This window comes from Chrysemys picta, chromosome 5 (assembly GCF_011386835.1).
Source record: "Chrysemys picta bellii isolate R12L10 chromosome 5, ASM1138683v2, whole genome shotgun sequence".
Classification (NCBI taxonomy): Eukaryota; Metazoa; Chordata; order Testudines; family Emydidae; genus Chrysemys; species Chrysemys picta.
Window position 1 is genome coordinate 112,520,700 of NC_088795.1, and position 12,205 is coordinate 112,532,904.

Genomic DNA, 12,205 nt, shown 5'->3' on the forward strand with positions numbered 1-12,205 from the left:
ATGGACTTAACTTCCATGAATTTATTCAGTTCTCTTTTAAACGCTGTTATAGTCCTAGCCTTCACAACCTCCTCAGGCAAAGAGTTACACAAGTTGACTGTGTGCTGTGTGAAGAAGAACTTCCTTTTATTTGTTTTAAACCTGCTGCCCGTTAATTTCATTTGGTGGCCCCTAGTTCTTGTATTATGGGAATAAGTAAATAACTTTTCCTTATCTACTTTCTCCACATCATTCATGATTTTATATACCTCTATCATATCCCCCCTTAGTCTCCTCTTTTCCAAGCTGAAAAGTCCTAGCCTCTTTAATCTCTCCTCATATGGGACCCATTCCAAACCCCTAATCATTTTAGTTGCCCTTCTCTGAACCTTTTCTAGTGCCGGTATATCTTTTTTGAAATGAGGAGACCACATCTGTACGCAGTATTCAAGATGTGGGCGTACCATCGATTTATATAAGGGCAATAATATATTCTCCATCTTATTCTCTATCCCCTTTTTAATGATTCCTAACATTCTCTTTGCTTTTTTGACCGCCTCTGCACCCTGCATGGACGTCTTCAGAGAACTATCCACGATGACTCCAAGATCTTTTTCCTGATTTGTTGTAGCTAAATTAGCCCCCATCATATTGTATGTATAGTTGGGGTTATTTTTTCCAATGGGCATTACTTTACATTTATCCACATTACATTTCATTTGCCATTTTGTTGCCCAATCACTTAGTTTTGTGAGATCTTTTTGAAGCTCTTCACAGTCTGCTTTGGTCCTAACTATCTTGAACAGTTTAGTATCATCTGCAAACTTTGCCACCTCACTTTTTACCCCTTTCTCCAGATAATTTATGAATAAATTGAATAGGAGTGGTCATAGGACAGACCTTTGGGGAACACCACTAGTTACCCATCTCCATTCTGAGAATTTACCATTTATTCCTACCCTTTGTTCCCTGTCTTTTAACCAGTTCTCAATCCATGAAAGGACCTTCCCTTTTATCCCATGACAACTTAATTTATGTAAGAGCCTTTGGTGAGGGACTTTGTGAAAGGCTTTCTGGAAATCTAAGTACACTATTTCCACTGGATCCCCCTTGTCCACATGTTTGTTGACTCCTTCAAAGAACTCTAATAGATTAGTAAGACATGATTTCCCTTTACAGAAACCATGTTGACTTTTGCCCAACAATTTATGTTCTTCTAGGTGTCTAACAATTTTATTCTTTACTATTGTTTCAACTAACTTGCCCGGTACTGACGTTAGACTTACTGGTCTGTAATTGCCGGGATCACCTCTAGACCCTTTTTAAATATTGGTGTTACATTAGCTATCTTCCAGTCATTGGTACAGAAGCCGATTTAAAGGACAGGTTACAAACCCTAGTTAATAGTTCCGCAACTTCACATTTGAGTTCTTTCAGAACTCTTGGGTGAATGCCATCTGGTCCCGTGACTTGTTACTGTTAAGTTTATCAATTAATTCCAAAATGTCCTCTAGTGACACTTCAATCTGTGACAATTCCTCAGATTTGTCACGTACAAAAGCTGGCTCAGGTTTGGGAATCTCCCTAACATTCTCAGCCGTGAAGACTGAAGCAAAGAATTCGTTTAGTTTCTCCGCAATGACTTTATCGTCTTTAAGCGCTCCTTTTGTATCTCGATCATCCAGGGGCCCCACTGGTTGTTTAGCAGGCTTCCTGCTTCTGATGTACTTAAAAAACATCTTGTTGTTACCTTTTGAGTTTTTGGCTAGCCGTTCTTCAAACTCCTCTTTGGCTTTTCTTATTACATTTTTACACTTAATTTGGCAGTGTTTATGCTCCTTTCTATTTACCTCACTAGGATCTAACTTCCACTTTTTAAAAGATGCCTTTTTATCTCTCACTGCTTCTTTTACATGGTTGTTAAGCCACGGTGGTTCTTTTTTAGTTCTTTTACTGTGTTTCTTAATTTGGGGTATACATTTAAGATGGGCCTCTATTATGGTATCTTTAAAAAGCGTCCTTGCAGCTTGCAGGGATTTCACTTTAGTCACTGTACCTTTTAACTTCTGTTTAACTAACCCCCTCATTTTTGCATAGTTGCCCTTTTTGAAATTAAATACCACAGTGTTGGGCTGTTGAGATGTTCTTCCCACCACAGGGATGTTAAATGTTATTATATTATGGTAACTATTTCCAAGCGGTGCTGTTATAGTTACCTCTTGGACCAGCTCCTGCGTTCCACTCAGGACTAAATCGAGAGTTGCCTCTCCCCTTGTGGGTTCCCATACCAGCTGCTCCAAGAAGCAGTCATTTAAAGTATCGAGAAATTTTGTCTCTGCATTTCATCCTGAGGTGACATGTTCCCAGTCAATATGGGGAGGGATAGCTCAGTGGTTTGAGCATTAGCCTGCTAAACCCAGGGTTGTTGTGAGTTCAATCCTAGAGGGGGCCACCTAGGGAGCTGGGGTATGGCTTCATGAACCATGGGAGTAAGGGGTAAGCTGGGACATCCAGGATCACTATGGGCATTTCCATATCCCCTATTGGAATCTTCTGGTCTGCAAAGAAAGTCCCTGCATGCCGCTTTTTATATAGGCCAGTGTTCTTTAAGATGCGTGCATCATGCACCTTCAATGAAATGACCTCAGTGACCCACCAGCACATACAATACCACAGAGAAGTAGCCCTTTCTGTTGATGTACTGAATTGCAAGATGATATGGGGCCAAAATTGGGATATACGTGCCATCTATTGCCCCACTGCAGTTAACAAATCCCATTGCCGCAAAGCCATCCACTATTTTCTGCACGTTGCCCAGAATCACAGTCCTTCATACCAGGAGGCGATTAATGGTCCTCCACACATTGCAAACCCTACAGTGGACTTTCCAACTCCAAACTGATTCGAGATTGACCAGCTTCCACATGAGTGGAGAACTTGAGCTTCCTGCCTCTGAGATGTCATCCATCCATCCTAATCTTCCCTCTCTGTAGGGCTTTCCTCCTGCTCTGTGGGAACAGAGAAGGACCAGAGCCTTTGTTGTTCAAAAATAAGTGCTTATTGTGCAAGGAGAGCTGTTTTGGAGAGAAGAGGGACTTGCTGGAGTTTCCCTTTCTGTCTTTCCTCACTGTGAGTTCTAGGGGGTCTTATCTAATTTACCTTGCTGATAGTTCCATTTCAGAACTGTGAGCAAGGAATTCTTTCTTCTTTAAGATTTCCTAGGTAACTGTCAGTCATCCATGAAAGGCCCACTCCTGGCACTGCATGTGCCCAAAGTTATGGTGGATAGAATTTGTGACTCTACCTCTGGACATGGGGAGGAACTTGAGGCTACATAAACACTATCACAAAGGCTAATCCCAACTGCACAATATGCATTTAGGCAGGCTGTGAAGGGCACAGAAGACTCTGTGTCCTAGATTAGACCTTCAGATTCTATGATTTATTTTTTCTTTCCTGAAATTATTTGGATACTCTACTGCTGATGTCTTTTTCACCACCTCCCCTTCCCTGGAAACTTAAAAGTACCACTACTGCAGTACATTTTTACTTTGCAAATTCTTAAACTGGCTGAGCTGCTATTTCGAATACAGGGCAAATTTAGCACACGTCTATATTTCACAAAAGAGACATCCAGCTGGCCTCACTTTTATTCATAGACCTTAATGTGATTAGCAGAATGATAGACTGCTGAGGACATAAGCAACTTGGATACTATGTGTCCAATATTAATCTTAGGAGTGCAGGAACATTTCAGCTCAGATAAGCAAAAAGAGCACAGGAGGGAGACGAATGTATGTGCTTGTCTGGTTTCTGGGGCACTTTAGGTGAGCAAAAACATTTTAATTTAATTTATAAAATTTCAATTGAATGCAAAAAAAAAAAACCCTCTTCCTCCTCCCCCACCTTTCCAAAATCTTAACAAGAACAAGGAGGAGGCACAACCTAGGCAACAGACACAGCAAAAGAGAGTGACTAGTAATCTGACGCAAAGTACTCTATGCTTAGAATCTCTTAATGCACCTCTGCTGATATGTATTATTGATAGCAATATAGAGCTCATGCAGGAGAAAAGGGCATACATTGGAATTTCCAGGATATAAAATCACATAATTGGATGGTGAAATTTTGCTAGAATAGTTTTAATAATGTGTTGGTTGATGGATAAAGGCTTAATATAAGATTGCTTCATTATGTGCTGGTAAACAGAAGTCAACACCACTAAGATCAGTGGTGATTCACGATAACGTTAATGGACTGTGATGGAACAGTTTCATCTACTATAGGCAAGTAAGTGAGCTACGGTCAGAGAGTGAGCTGTGTTTGTTTCTTATATACAAGTGGAATTGTACTTTGCAAAATCTCTCTCGTGGATATGGTAATAGCGACTTGAATTTATGTAACCTGTCAACCTGCATGCTCAAAGCAGTGTTGCCAACTCTTGTGACATTAGGTAATTTTTTTTCTGTAGCTTTTGGAATCAAGAGATTTCAGGAGAATTAAAAAATAAGTTTCTAGCCTTCGTGGTTGCAAAGACAAACCTGAAAACATGACCCGAGTTCATCCTAAAGGTTCAGAAACCAGAAGGCAAGTAAAAAGCACCCCAAATTTATTATATTTTTTAAAAAAACCTCATGACTTTTAAGTCAGTCTCATGATTTGGGGGACTGACTCATGGTTTCTGAATGCTTGAGATTGACAGTACGTCAAAGGCCTCAATACTGCGAATACAAATGTGAGTCACTTTACCATTATTCAGTAGGACTATTGATGAGCATAATGTTACCTATGGGTATGTGTACACTGCAGCTGGGATCATGCTTCCCACTCCCAGCTTGAGCAGACACAGACATGCTAGCTCTGCTTGCAGTGTAGCTGGAGTAGCACAGGCAGCAGTTTGGACTCGTCAACCAAGTACAAACCCACCTGGACCTCTGTGTACAGAATGGGGCAGCTAGCCCAAGCCTCCTGCCATGCTACCCCTGGACAAACTTCTATTTTTAGCACACTAGCAGAGGAATTGTATTGAATTACAGACTATAGGCCAGAGACGTGGCATTTGGATACATCAGGTCTGAATCTGCTCCTATATGTGTATAAAACTAATTTCACCCACCATTGAACTGCAATGATGTGGACTGAGGTGACCCTCCAGATTGAAATTCAGAGAAGGTTTAACAGTACGCAGCAGCAGCACCCAACATACCAAGGCAGGAAGTTAAAAATTCCTCCTAATGATGTCAAAGCTCTTTATAGCACTTGAATGTATCCTCCCCACACCCCATGTGAAGAAGGGAAATCTTATTCCTGTTCTACAGATCAAGAAACTGAAGCAAAGAGTGACTAAGACCCACAGCCTCAAAAGTATTTAGGTGCCTAAATAACTCTTGAGGATCAGGGCCTAGATGATTTGCCTAAGATTATACTCTGAAGTTGTGGAAGAGCCAGGAATAGACCTCTGGGGTCTGTTTCACCACTGCACTATTCCAAGTTCATATGAGTGGAACTCCACTGAAATCAGTGAAGGTCCACTGGCATAAAAGTACTGCAGTGGAAAATCAGATCCCAGAACTTCTGGATCTCAGGCCTGTGCCTTCATCATAGGAATATCTTCCTTCTGCTTGAATATGAATAAAAAATATGGGGAAAGGATGTCTGTATGGACATTAAAATATTTATTTGGGGTATTTGTGAAATGAATTCGTTGGTTTAGTTTTGTACCGTTTATATAGTTATAGCTAGAACACAGGCAGAGGAAGACGGAGCCTGTCCTTTTACTAAGGGAGACTTTGCTACAAAACTCATTGTATTATTATTGGAAAGTAGCTCCTTTCAGGCTGACATAATGAAATATGCTCTACTGTAATCTGCTTGGACAGTAGACAATGTAGAGTTAATGGTGACAAACTTAGCTGCTATTGGTGGAGATAAGAGATGCTGCCTCTGCTAGTGGAAACGGGTGATGCAATCACCTGGCCTCAGTGAACAAATATCTAACTAGTTAGAATTTGAAGTTTGTCCTCTCCCCATGCTGTGAAGAGTTTGCATAACTCTGTAAATATATGCCTGGTTTAAGCTAGGGCTGTCAAGTGATTAAAAAAATTCATCACGATTAATCGCACTGTTAAACAATAATAGAATACCATTTAGTTAAATATTTTTGGATGTTTGTTACATTTTCAAATATATTGATTTCAGTTACAACACAGAATACAAAGTGTACAGTGCTCACTTTATATTTATTTTTATTGCAAATATTTGTACTATAAAAAAAACAAAAGAAATAGTATTTTTCAATTCACCTAATACAAGTACTATAGTGTAATCTCTGTATCATAAAAGAGATTAAACTTTTATTAAACTTCATTAAATTTACAAATGTAGAATTATGTGCAAAAAATCCGGCATTCAAAAATAAAACAATGTAAAATTTTAGAGCCTGGAAGTCCAGTCCTACTTCTTGTTCAGCCAATCGCTCAGAGAAACAAGTTTGTTTACCTTTGCAGGAGATAATGCATGCTACCTGCTTCTTGTTTACAATGTCACCTGAAAGTGAGAACAGGCATTCTCATGGCACTGTTGTAGCCGGCTTCGTAAGATATTTACGTGCCAGATGTGCTAAAGATTCATATGTCCTTTCATGCTTCAACCACCATTCCAGGGGACATGCATCCATGCTGATGACAGATTCTGCTCGATAACAATCCAAAGCAGTTCAGATCAACACATGTTCATTTTCATCATCCGAGTCAGATGCCACAAGCAGAAGGTTGATTCTCTTTTTTCGTGGTTTGGGTTCTGTAGTTTCCGCATCAGAGTGTTGCTCTTTTAAGAGTTCTGAAAGCATGTGCCACACCTCATTCCTCTCAGATTTTGGAAGGCACTTCAGATTCTTAAACCTTGGGTTGAGTGCTGTAGCTATCTTTAGAAATCTCACATTGTGTTTTGTCAAATCTGCAGTGAAAGTGTTCTTAAAATGAACAACATGTGCTGGGTCATCATCCAAGACTGCTATAACATGAAATAGATGGCAGAATGCAGGTAAAAAAAGAGCAGAAGACATACAATTCTCCCCCAAGGAGTTCAGTCACAAATTTAATTAATGCATTATTTTTTTGACGAGCGTCATCAGCATGGAAGCATGTCCTCTGGAATGGTGGCCAAAGCATGAAGGGGCATATGAATGTTTAGCATATCTGGCACGTAAATACCTTGCAATGCAGGCTACAAAAGTGCTATGCAAATACCTGTTCTCATGTTCAGGTGACATTGTAAATAAGAAGAGGCAGCATTATCTCCTGTAAATGTAAACAAATTTGTTTGTCTTAGCGATTGGCTGAACAAGAAGTAGGACTGAGTGGAGTGGTAGGCTCTGAAGTTTTACATTGTTTGTTTTTGAATGCAGTTATGTAACAAAAAAAATTGTAAGTTACACTTTCACAATAAAGAGATTGCATTACAGTACTTGTATGATGTGAAATGAAAAATACTATTTCTTTTATTTATCATTTTTACAGTGCAAATATTTGTAATAAAAATAACATACACTTTGATTTCAATTACAACACACAATACAATATATATGAAAATGTAGAAAAACATCCAAAATATTTAATAAATTTCAATTGGTATTTTATTGTTTAACAGTGCGATTAAAACTGCGATTAATCGCGATTAATTTTTTTTAGTTAATTACTTGAGTTAATCAACAACTCTAGTTTAAAGTGGTATATTTTCTTGACAGGTGCTAGGCAGGTGTTAATTAACATATTTAGGCTTCTCAGAATTCAATATATATAATATAATGTTTCTCTTTAAGCATTTTTTTCTATTTTCATCGATTTAAGTTTTCTCAGTTGCAGGAAATTATGGGGGTTGGACAACTTGGGGATCAGACAATAATTATTGAATGACAGTAGATGTTGGGATTCAAAATGTTAAAGCTTAACTGTTAAAATACAAATTGTCAACATTATATGACAAAGTAAAACACCTTAAATCAAACTCTAATGGGGTCTCAAGCAGCATTTTTCTTACTTTGTCTAGCTGTATATTTTTATTATTAATTAATGGATTTTTTCCCATCGATTTGTGTGTGTACAGTGAAATCAATTTTACCAACAAAAATCTAGTCCTTCCAAGCCTAAAAACATATTTTTGAATCCTGATTGCCTCTAGTATCACAATCACTTATGATTTTGTTCTCCTTTGATTCTCATCTCCTTCCTAACACCTCGCTCTGACACCTTTTATCCAGCTAATGAAGCAACCTGCTGGAGCAGCTCCTTCAGTGCTGGCATTCAGGTTCCTACAAGAATAATGTGCCTGACACTTCTCTGTATATACAAATCCGGCTTTTTTCCCCGATGAGCTAGTTAACCCCATCTCCACTGCTGAGGTGAAATTTGATGTTTCTTTTAATTACCATTTTTAATGACCAGATTTAATAACAACAAATGATTTAGAGAAATCAAATAATAAAGTGGGAGTATTAAGGTTTATTATCCATTGCACTGGTAATGCGTTGGTGTATATTGTGTGCCAGTGTTTTTATCAGCATGTCACCTAACTCTGCTCAATTGCAGAAAAATAGGTAAGAAATTTCTTAGTGCACACATAGCTTTGGAGAATTGCTATGGCAGCAGTAGCCTAAGTATTATGCTGGTGATTCAGAGAACAATATAATCATCTCTCCAGGTCAAGGTGGTTCAGTCTTTGCTGTCACACTGATTAGCTATTTAGGGTTGCCTTTGAAAACCACTTAAACTGCAACTAGGATGCAGCAGCGCAGTTTCACAGAGGCTTACACCAGGTTAGCTGATGATACCTTTGCTCCATTAACTGCAATAGTTCAGCAATTATGCTTTAGTGTCTTCCTTCGGGTATATTGAGCTATAAATAACAGGACCAGTCCACCTGACTGCTTCCCATACCCAATATGAGAGCATTTTTGATTGATTGGGTTAGAGCATCTCACAGTGCACACAGAGGCTTCTCCATCAAAAGCCTGTGACTTTGGAATGATTTTTCTGTGGCAAGGCTAAAATGTTTTTTTTTTATTTTCTTTTTCGGTTTATCTATGTGGGTTTCTTTTGCTGGGATGAGTTTTATATTTTTGGGGAGTTCTAAATTTATTATTATTATTTTATTTTATGTTATTTTTAGAATTGGGACATGGTTGTCAATTACATTTTTGTTAAGGGGCTTGGATGTCTTTGGGCATTAGCATTTAATAAAAATTGATTTTTGTTTTCTTATTTAGGCAAGATTAACTGTTTATAAGCTTAATATTTTAAATTTTCTAAAAGGACTAATGATTTGGGGCATCTAATCTGAGACTCGTTTTCAGAAAGTGCTGAGCACCTGCCCTCTGAAGATCAATATCCTTTAAGTCATTTCAATTTGAGTACCCAAAAACTGAGGTACCCATAACCACTAGTCACTTTTGAAAATGTGATGCCCTTAAACCTAACAATATATAAATCAAAGTTATACTTGCATAGTGGTTCTAGTCACCAATAAAAGACAGGATACCAATAATTTCTAAATGGCCACAATGGGTAGATAAGCCATTGTCTCCCAGCCTTTTTGGGCAACTAAACCAACTACGACTTTGGCTATTCCCACTAGTGCAGGTTGACTCCCATTCCTTTGTACCTGCTCTAACCTTCAGTGGAATCTGGGTTCCTCTAAAGCCCAATTTCACAATAGCCAGTGGGGGTAAGGAGTAGCCCAAGCTCAACTGTGAGCAACAACAAAACTGAATAGGAGGCAAGTAGTGGTGGCACACTAGAGTTCAACACAGGAACTCAGCATTAAGACGTGAGTGGATGACTTGACCCTGTTAATTGAAGGGTTACCCAAACAAGTTACTTTGGTCATTTGCAAAGTACATGGATGGAGTGAATCCCTTCCACCTATTTTTGGAGCAGACTATTGAATAATTAAGTACGTTCCAAAACTGACTTAGGTTAGCACTTTCAGAGGAGAAAGAATCTGCTCAGTACTTCCAAGCATTTCTGTTTCATTGAAAAACAGTTAAAAATAACAGGGGAGAATTAACAAGATGTAATACAAAGCTAAAATATAGGTCTAAATGGAGATAATGACCAAAAGACTTTTGGCTGTTGGTTTGATTGGCTCTGGGAATATGATTCTTTCACTGTCTGTTGTCATATATTTATCCAGAAATATACCCAGATACTGCTGTACTTGTGTTATTTTTATTAAGGCCCCTCTATGGACTTTAATATTAGCAGGGCATGAGTTTACATTCTGCAGGCGGTACTTGCATGTCTGCTTTTATTTTTATTTTTCAATGGATAGCTGAAGTCTGAAGTCCACTGTGTGACTGTCACACTATGGAATATATAAAATAGTACTATGGATAGCACAGAAAACTTGTACACGTGACCAGACAGACTCACGTTACCAACAAACTGTCTGGAAGAAATCTGAAGGTATTCTTAAGGTGTACAAAATATAGGCCCCAGACCTGCCGTTCTTACTTACACAAAGCTCCTCATGATCTCTCAGTTGATGTTTTGCCTGAGGAATGACCAAGGATTGCAGGACTGGGATCATACTATGACCAAAGAGTTGGATGTCATTCTGACTCTAGATGAATGCATTTGAGGCTATTGTTGGCTATAAATGACTGGTCAAAAGCCCCTTGGGCGTCTTGCCATTGACGTCAGAGGGCTCCGGTCAGGCCCATAATCTCTATCATATCATGTATGTAGTTCCCAGATATTTATGTAGAGCTATGAGCTTTGAATTTTTTATATGAAAAATAAAAGCAGGAAACTCCAGGCACATGTCAATATATTAATCAATATCCAACTTGAGTTTTGACACCAGTCTATATTTTTATGCCATCACTTTGTATGAACATGCTTAATGAGAAAAGACATCCTATTTCACAAAGGGATCCAGAAACAGCCAGGTAAAGTAGATCAGTCCATTTACGCCAGGATCCTGTCTTTATAGTGCCAGAAACTATACATGTTTGCCAATAAATACGGAAAAGGAAGCCGCTAATAAACAGAAGGAAAGCAAAAAACCATGGAAAAAATTATAACCAGACACATGTATCTGACTAACATAGATGTCACCTGTAGGGCTTTTAGTGGGGGGACATACGGGTACTAAATGACCACATCTATATTTCTGCAGTATATGTTGGTAGCAGCACAGTTCAATACTGATCTTTATACATTTGAAACACAATTACCTATGCGTTAGTCCTAACAAATTCCTCTAGCTCAATCCATTCAGAAAGCCACTAACAGTAAATAACATGAGTATGCTGATGCATAAATTTTACATACTACAGAATGACTTAGAGCATCACAAGGGATTTTGAATGTATTAAATCAGTCTGTTTGACATTTACGGGGGTGACTGTTATTAACAGTCTGGGGATACATCAAAGCTTGAAGCAGAAAATAAAAAATAAAACCTCTATAACAAAATAAAGAAAATATAACAGTTATGTCCCATGGGCCTGAACCCGGTCCCTGAAGATCAATGGCAAAACTCCCATTGACTTTGCTGAGATGGGATTAGGCTCCAAGTATTTCTTCAAAGAGAATACTGAATATTTTGCAGTCCCATATAACAGCCTTGCAAGCTCATCATGGAAATTTACCAGCTTAGGCCAAAATTCTATGAATCTACCCTTCGTTCCAATACATTGTAGATTTTTAATAGATATTTCAAAATAATACTATTTTGTATTTATATAGCACCTTCCACATGAGGATCTGGATGAGCTTTACAAATACGGAGTGAAGCATAATCATAGCCCCGAGAGAAGAGAATTATTACTCCACATTTTATAGACTGAGCAAAGTAAATGACAGAAAGTTTAAGACCAACAATTTTAAAAGTGGCCACTTCTTTCTCAGCTGTTGAAGGCTCAACTTGAGCCAGAACCTGATTTCTGCAGTGCTGAGCAACCAGCGCTTCCATTGACCTCAAATGGATTTGTGTGAACTCAGCATCTCTGGAAATCAGGCCTGTGCTTTGAGTTAGGTACAGTGGACACTCCTGAAAATTTTGGCCTAAGTGACTTGCCAAAGTGGTCTGAGGAAATCTTTGCTAGAGTCCAGAATAGATCCAGCTCTATTTCCCAGCTCTCAGTCTCATATTTTAATCTCAGGGTCATCTTTCCTCCCTTCACGATGTTGCTTTCTAATTTGTGCTTGAGGTGTGTCTGCCTGTT

General features: G+C 38.6%; 1 protein-coding gene across 4 annotated transcripts in view; it reads left to right on the top strand.

Moving 5' to 3' along the window:
• FAM184B (family with sequence similarity 184 member B) overlaps positions 1-12,205 on the top strand; it is an 81,703-nt gene that overhangs the window by 24,987 nt on the left and 44,511 nt on the right. The gene's annotated exons all lie outside the window — the stretch shown is intronic.